Below are 7449 nucleotides of genomic sequence, written 5' to 3' on the forward strand. Positions count from 1 at the left end.
CTCTCCTTTTACTCTCTTTCTTGACTGAAATTCGATATTCTCATTCAATAATGGTGTCTCCTTAAATAGGAGATTACAAGAGTCCTAGTCCTAGGGAGTCTCCAGCAAATCTAATCAATTAATAAGATAAGATAAGAACAAGTAATCTAATCTAGATAAGTCTGCTGGTGCCGAACTGGGTAGGATGAGAACATTGAATCACTGCTACTGCTATCGGCGGCGATGATACTTCTTCCTGAGGAATGCGTCCATAGCAAAGACTGCAAAAGGTTGGGGAGATGGATAGAATGGAATTGATGTTGTGATCTGTGAGGAATGATTGGGATGGTTGTGCTATAAACCAAGGTACCTGGAATCGAAATATCAACAAAAGACATTTCAAGAGCCATGAAGCCACAACCATACAAATAAGGTAAAGAATGAAGATGGCATGGTGACTAACAAATTGCACATTTAATACCTCCAGTTTGCTTGACCCCATTAAAAATGTGAATTAGAATATTAAACAAGTGGAGCTGAAGTCTCACTCCACAAGGTGAGAACACGATGGCAAGGTGCCAACTCGCCAGCCGGTAAGGCCTCCTGCTGGTTGTAGCAGAGACTTGGGATCAAATCCCACCTGCACCTGGGGTTGGGGATGGGCTACCCCCTTCCCCCAGTTGTGTAGCCCCTTGGAGCCAAAAAAGAACAAGTGAGAACACAATGATCGTCCAATGCATGGACAGGAGACTGTCAAAATGTTCAATCTAGAAGGCCATTAAGAAAAATTGATAAGCCTGTGCATGACCTTACCCATACAGGTTGTAAGACTCCATGACAAACTTAAGTCAAGAGGGTACAATACAACATCCTAGACTCTAAAATAGGCTAAAATTTCTTTTTTTTTTTCCCTTTGGCAGGTAAATTGAGGTTCAATTCACATGGCCTCAAGTCTGAGTTGCAAACATACTCATAAATGGCGTACCATGTATATCATCTAAACTCCCAATGACACTACATTCAATGGCTTGATGTGAAACTGAATTATTTGAGAATATCAAGATTTTTATATTTTATTATTTTTATAAATAAACCATTTCAGATCTTACTACTGATGATTGCTTAACAAAGAATGAAGTCTACCTGATCCATAAAAGATCAAACTTTGATAATGAACAAGGATAACAATATCTTAACCAAGAGCCCTTATGAAAACCATTATTCTATGTTTTTTGCTTTTTCCTGTTTGTAATAATGAGCTGATAAATTGATGACATTAAAATATTTGACCATAAAGAAAAAAAATAGACAAGACAATACTTCACAAGTCTAAGTGTCTAATTGCAAATAGACGGTGAAATAACTGTAAAACAGTATTTTGTGCAAAATTTAGACTTATCCGGTGTTGGAGGGTAAACCTCCTTGAGTTTGATCTTCCATTTCAACTAAAACTGAATCAGCATCTCCTTTCATCTCATAATAAGATTCTGGTAATTGCGTCTTGCCTATAAGACAAACTACACCATTCTCATGCTCCCCATCCCATTCTAATGCCAGGTTTCCCTCAACAGGAAAAACAGAATCCTTAGATGGTGAAACACATCCAGCACACCAACACTTCTAGGGGCACAGTATCACATGGTAAGACAAATGTGACCAAAATTACATCCAACACAGATCTGTTCCAAATGTGACCAAAATTAGCTCACGCCTATTGACTGTTTAAGTTTGTCATCCCAGAGTTTATGGGTCTCATTTTCCTGCCAACCAGTAAGAACTGATGAAGAATCATTTGATACAGACACCAAAAGAACTTCACAACCAAGAGGTTTGATGTATCAATAGACTACTAGTTAAGAATGTATGACCATCGGGAACTCCATGAATGCTATTTGATCAATTGGAAACTTCAACAACAGAAGCTGATCCCTCATATCCCTTGGAAGCATGTAACAAGTCTTGAGTATTATTCAGTACCTGTAATTCAGCTCCAGTGCCAGACAGCTACTAGGCTTTTAAAGAGCAAAGGAAGACCAAAGAAAACATGATCTGAAATGATAAAAGAATGATTCAAGGACTTATAATTTGACAGAAAACATGGATCTTGATAGCAGGCAATGGCACGAGAGGATTATTGTAGCCAACCCCAAATATTTGGGATTAAGTCTGAGATGAGTATTAGATGCTATCCTTTCCCTTTTGCTATTCAAGTAAAATCAATGGTTGTAAAGGTTTGGAACTTTAGTAGAGGAAGATAAAATCTTTGCAATATTATCCAACAAAAAATCACCTTAACCACTATAAATTTGATCTAGTTAATGGCAGTACATAAACCAAGTTTCGGTGTATAATGTCCTCTAGATGAAGTTCTTTTGATTTTTATGGTATACTTGAAATATTTCTTCTTCCTAGAGCACTAGCTATTATAAGACCTGCAAAACATAAAGCAAGAAATGAAGAACTATCAAATTATCTGAACCAGAGAGAGCACCTTATCTTAAAATAACAGCAATATCAACAATTCTACAATTTAAACATGTCTGCAGTACTTAGAAACAGCTTCTTTAGCTAGTTCCATAGAAAGGCCAATAAATTGATTTACAGCAGCAGCAGAACTTGCAATCAGATTTTCCCTTTTAAGTGAAATGGAAAGTGCTTGTCTATACTGACTTTCCATCAAAAGCACCTATATTTTATTTAATTTTTCCTGATAATGGATTCCATGAATCTTTTATTTATTTATTTGATAGATAATTCCATGACTCTAATTAAATTGCTTCAACTGCATATCCTTCCAAAATGATTACCGAACAAGCCACAATTGAATGTGAAAGCAACTTTTTGATTGCTCTATGCTAGGGTCCACACAAGAAGTTATTGCACAACTCCCAAGCATCCTTGTTCAGTCTATCATTAGAAAATTTAATCATTTTTTCTAGTACACAGAAGAAATAAATCCCCTCTATAGAGATCTAGCTCTATTGTTAAACCCATTTTTCATTTTCTGTTCATTGGTATATCAGGAAAATAGTCATAAAAAATTTCCAGAGAACAGTTTTCCTGTTGGAAGACAAGACTTTTCTATGCTATTTCCAGAATGGTTGACAAATTGGGTTTATACCTGTCAACATGCCATTTTTATCTTGGTTTGTTAAGGGTTTTAGCAAGCAAGGTCGTATCTAATAGAATTGTGCCCTTCACTATCTGCTGGTGCATCAAGAAAGAAACTTTAGTTTTTTCCCCAGAAAGACACAACATCAATGCCGGTATGGGAGAGGTGAATACATGATATTTTTCTAGTCTTCCATCTTGAAGGAGTTTGATGGCCTAAAGTTCTCTAATTTTTGTAACAACTAGGAAAAGATCATATTTATGACTTGGTTGTTGCCTTTGGTCCCAATAATAACTATAGATAAAGGAATGATATGTTGGATGAGTTACATGTAATTCAGGGTTTATGGGAAGGTCTGTGGTGTTTGGGAGGGGATTTCAATGTTATACAATTTTCTGAAGAAACTAGTAATTCCCAAAAGTCCATTACAACTAGCACGAGGAAGTTTAAAAGCTTTATTGTCAATTGTGAGTTAGAGGAAATTCCACTTTTTACAAGATAGACTCACTTGGAGGGTGTTTGGTTCCATTTGCATTTATCGAGTAAACGGTTTGTACTTGTGTGGCTACAAAACCGAGAAAAGCAATTAATGGGCGCCATTAGGCACCACATCAGCAAAGTGCCAATAAACGCCTACCCGTTTCAGGAAGCTCCAAAATGTAGATTCCTGAAACAAGAGAGGCACACAGAAATTGATGTTTGCTTTACAAACACCGATATGTATGGATGCAATTAATGAGGCCTTTGCTGATGGGGAGCCTATGTGGCACCATTTACTAAATAAATGTAAACGGAACCAAACACATACTTGGTCTAACCTACAGGAAACCCCTTTGTGGTCAAAGTTGGATAGACTTATCTTTAACTTATCTTGGGAAATTATTGGGGAAACTTGGTGTCTAGAGCTTTGCCTAGGGTAATTTCGAATCATTGTCCTATAACAATAGGTTTGGAAGATTTTATCAATGGAGCTAGACAGTTTAGGTTTGAGAACATGTAGTTAACCCACCAGAACTTTGTGAATAAAGTAAAGATTTGGTGGAATGAGGAATTGAAGGGGATAAAGTGGAAAGGGGTAAGATTTCACAAGAAACAGTAGAGGCTAAGATCCAAAATAAAATGGTGGAATAGGGACCATTTTGGAAGAGTTGGATGAGAAAGAATTTCAAGCTAATTTGGCTGAGGATGATAGAGATTTGAGGAGACAATTGAAGGACTTGGAAGAGGTACTTCTAAGAGAAGAAATAAGTTGGAGGCAGAAATCAAGGCACAAGTGGATTAAGGAAGGTGACGGAAATACTAAGTTCTTTCATGATGTGACAAATGGAAGGGGGAGAAACAACTTTCTGTCTAAATTAAAGGTAGGAAGGGATGTGTTTACTAATCAGGATGATATTGCTAGGAAGTTTGTGGACCACTTTAAATCAATTTATAGAAGACCCCTGAATGAAAGGTTAGAAATAGAAGGGGTAAATTGGCCAAGATTGGATGAAGAGAAGATGTGGTTGGAAAGGAATTTTGAGGAAGAAGAGATTAGACAGGCGATGTTCTTAACAGATAGATCTAAAGTTCCAGGCCTAAATGGTTTTACAATGGCTTTTTACCATGATTTCTAGGAAGTGATAAAAAATGATCTGTATAAGGACAACAAATAACTGATCTGATCTTTGGTCAAGCTCTTCCTTCCATCATTGGTCAAGTTCAAGGGGTTCATTTGAGGACGACAAATAACTGATCTGATCTTGACTGCCAATGGATGTGTGGAGGAGATGAAGAAATCCAAGCATAGAGGCTTTGTATGTAAGCTAAATCTTGAGAAAGCCTGTGGCTTGGTGGATTGGCAGAGTTCCTAATAGAGGTTTTGAGGAAATGTGGGTTCGTGGAAAGGTGGTGTAGTTGGATGTTAGTTTGGTTGTGTTAGCACTTGCCATTACTCCATCCTAGTAAATGGGGTGGTAAGGGATTTTTTTCCAGCCTATAGGGGTATTAGACAAGGGGGTTCACTTTCACCTTTCCTTTTTACCCTATTAACTGATGTGTTCAATCGAATTATCACTAGGTCTGATAGAGAAGATGTTATAAGGGGATGAAGAATAGGCAGAAACCGAATTCCAAATACTCATCTTCAGTTTGTAGATGATTTGGTGATTTTCTGTGATGGAGGCTATAATGAGAAGGTGGGAAACCTTAAGGAGATTATTAGAGCCTTTGAAGGAATCTCCAAGTTGAAAATCAATCTAGAAAAAAAGCTGCATAGTGGGAATCAATTTGGAGATTGTGGAGATTGAGGTTGTTGCAGATTGTCTTGAGTATTCTATATCCTCTTGGCCTATGTCCCATTTAGGGCTTCCATTAGGGGCAAACCCTAAGGAGAGATGGAGAGTAGGTTCTGGATTCAAGTCATAGAGAAGCTTGAGAAGAGGTTAGCTTTGTGGAAGAAGAATTATATCTCTTTGGGTGGTAGGATCACTTTGATAGGAGCTACCCTCATGAATCTACCTACTTACTACCTCTTCTCCCGATCTCTTTGGAAATCTCTCATCATATTTTCTAACTTCTTCGCTTCCCTAGGTGGTATCCCAAGGACAGAGGTAAAAAAGATCACTTAATTAGATGGGAGGTTGTGGGTTGAAGTAAAGAGGAAGGGAGATTAAGTCTAGGTAATGTGGTTAAAAAGAATTTGGCATTGTTAAGGAAGTGGTTGTGGCAATGGCCTTTGGAGTGAGAAAGGCTTTGGCATGAAATGGTGAAGAGTATTCATGGATGCTCAAAGAATGGGTGGGATGCTAGTGCATCAAGGAGAGCTAGCCTAACAACACCATGGAAGGCAATTCACAAACTTCTCCCACAGTTTCTTAGTTGTGTCAGGTATGATGTTTGTTCTGGTAATTCTATCCGGTTTTGGGAGGACACTTGGATTGGAGATCTTCGCCTAAAAGACCTTTTTCCATCATTGTTTTCTGTTTCTTTGTATAAAAAAAGAGGTTGTTTCAAAATTCCTTTCTTATTTGTTAAATCTGTCAGCTTTGACTTGGAACTTTAGTTGCCATAGAGGGTTAAGGGATGAAAATGTTGAGTGTTTGTCTAATCTGCTTTGCCCCCTTGATAATGTTTGGTTGGACCCTTCAAATCCAGATAAGAGGATTTGGGCCCATCATCCCAAGGTTTTTCTTTTTTTCCTGTTGTTCCTTTTTTAAGTTCCTTTGTCAAACCTCCTCCAAAGTCCAAACAAGTTGTCCCTTTCAACAGAATCATCAATGTTTAGATGCAGGGCAAGGAGTTCGTCCTATCAAGTGCACCAACATTCAACTTTTGTGGAGCTTTGACTTTGAAGCCTGCAGCATCCTGATATTTTGTTTTCCACATAACCATTCATCCTTGAGTTCAAATAATCAATTTCAATTCATTGCCCAGCCCTACTTTTTTTCTCCCAATTTTTAAGCTGTATGAGTTATGGAATGCACATTTTTTTATCTCTTTTTATTATTATTTTAAGAAACCCAACAAATTTAGTTAATAGAACGTGCAAATACGGTTATATTTTATTTAGATGGAAGCTAATCTCTTGGGCAATATATATTTTTTTCTACAATCACTGCACAGCGAATTATAATTTTTCAGAGCAGGTTAGTAAAGTATTCGCACCTTGGCAATTTAAACCATTTTCTTCCTTGCTTGAAGCTCAGAGATGAGATGAAACTAGGTAACCACGAATTATACCCTGCACAGCTGCGCTGCACATTGATAATACAAGTAACAATGCATTGCATCATTTAAAAAAAAAAGAAAATGATACAAAAAAAAAAAGGAAAAACCCCCGAGATGTGAAGAAAAAACCCCAATCGCTGCTTTGACCATGGATATAGAAGCAATTCACGAAAGTCGAAAAAAGGAGTTGTTATCCACGAATCACAGAAACCTTAAAGCCCTCTTTGAATGCGATCTAGTTTAAAGGATGGACAACAATCGAACCATCGTCGATGAGTTCGGCTTCGGTCAGTGAAGGCGCTCTTCTGAAATAGACCTAGGCCTCGCTCAAAAGCTCTAAAGCAAGAAATGGCAGTTTCTGTTGGCGGCAGAAAGAGAATGGCAGTTGCTTCAATCCGAATCCATTAGTCATCTCCACGTGTCCACATGTAACTCACTCCTACTCCGTATTTAGTGCGTTTGAATTCGAAGCGAAAATATTTCGACACGTCAACGGTTGTTGAATCGGAGCTGGTTTCTTAAAATCTAACAACATACAATGAGTTTGTTTTAAAAGACAAAAAAAAAAAAAAATAATAATAATGAAAAGGAAAAACGACAAACAATGAATTGCGGCGGCGACTTCTTCGTCCCTTCTTCTTCAGTGTTCG

General features: G+C 37.7%; 1 long non-coding RNA gene across 2 annotated transcripts; it reads right to left on the reverse strand.

Annotated features, from left to right (window-relative positions):
- Nucleotides 1-1191: 1191 nt before the first annotated feature.
- On the reverse strand, nt 1192-7182 carry LOC148870094 (uncharacterized). Of its 2 annotated transcripts, XR_016106849.1 has the most exons (5): nt 7011-7182; nt 6737-6825; nt 2270-2411; nt 1957-2028; nt 1192-1739 (listed from the first exon to the last, which is right to left on the reverse strand). It is a non-coding gene; the product is annotated as an uncharacterized LOC148870094 (long non-coding RNA). The 2 variants fall into 2 exon arrangements; XR_016106848.1 differs by lacking the exon at nt 7011-7182 and having other exon boundaries at nt 1432-1739; nt 6737-6874.
- Between the last annotated feature and the right edge of the window lie 267 nt (nt 7183-7449).

This window comes from Nelumbo lutea, chromosome 2 (genome assembly GCF_056320005.1).
Source record: "Nelumbo lutea isolate HS-2025 chromosome 2, American lotus-T2T, whole genome shotgun sequence".
NCBI classification, from domain to species: Eukaryota; Viridiplantae; Streptophyta; class Magnoliopsida; order Proteales; family Nelumbonaceae; genus Nelumbo; species Nelumbo lutea.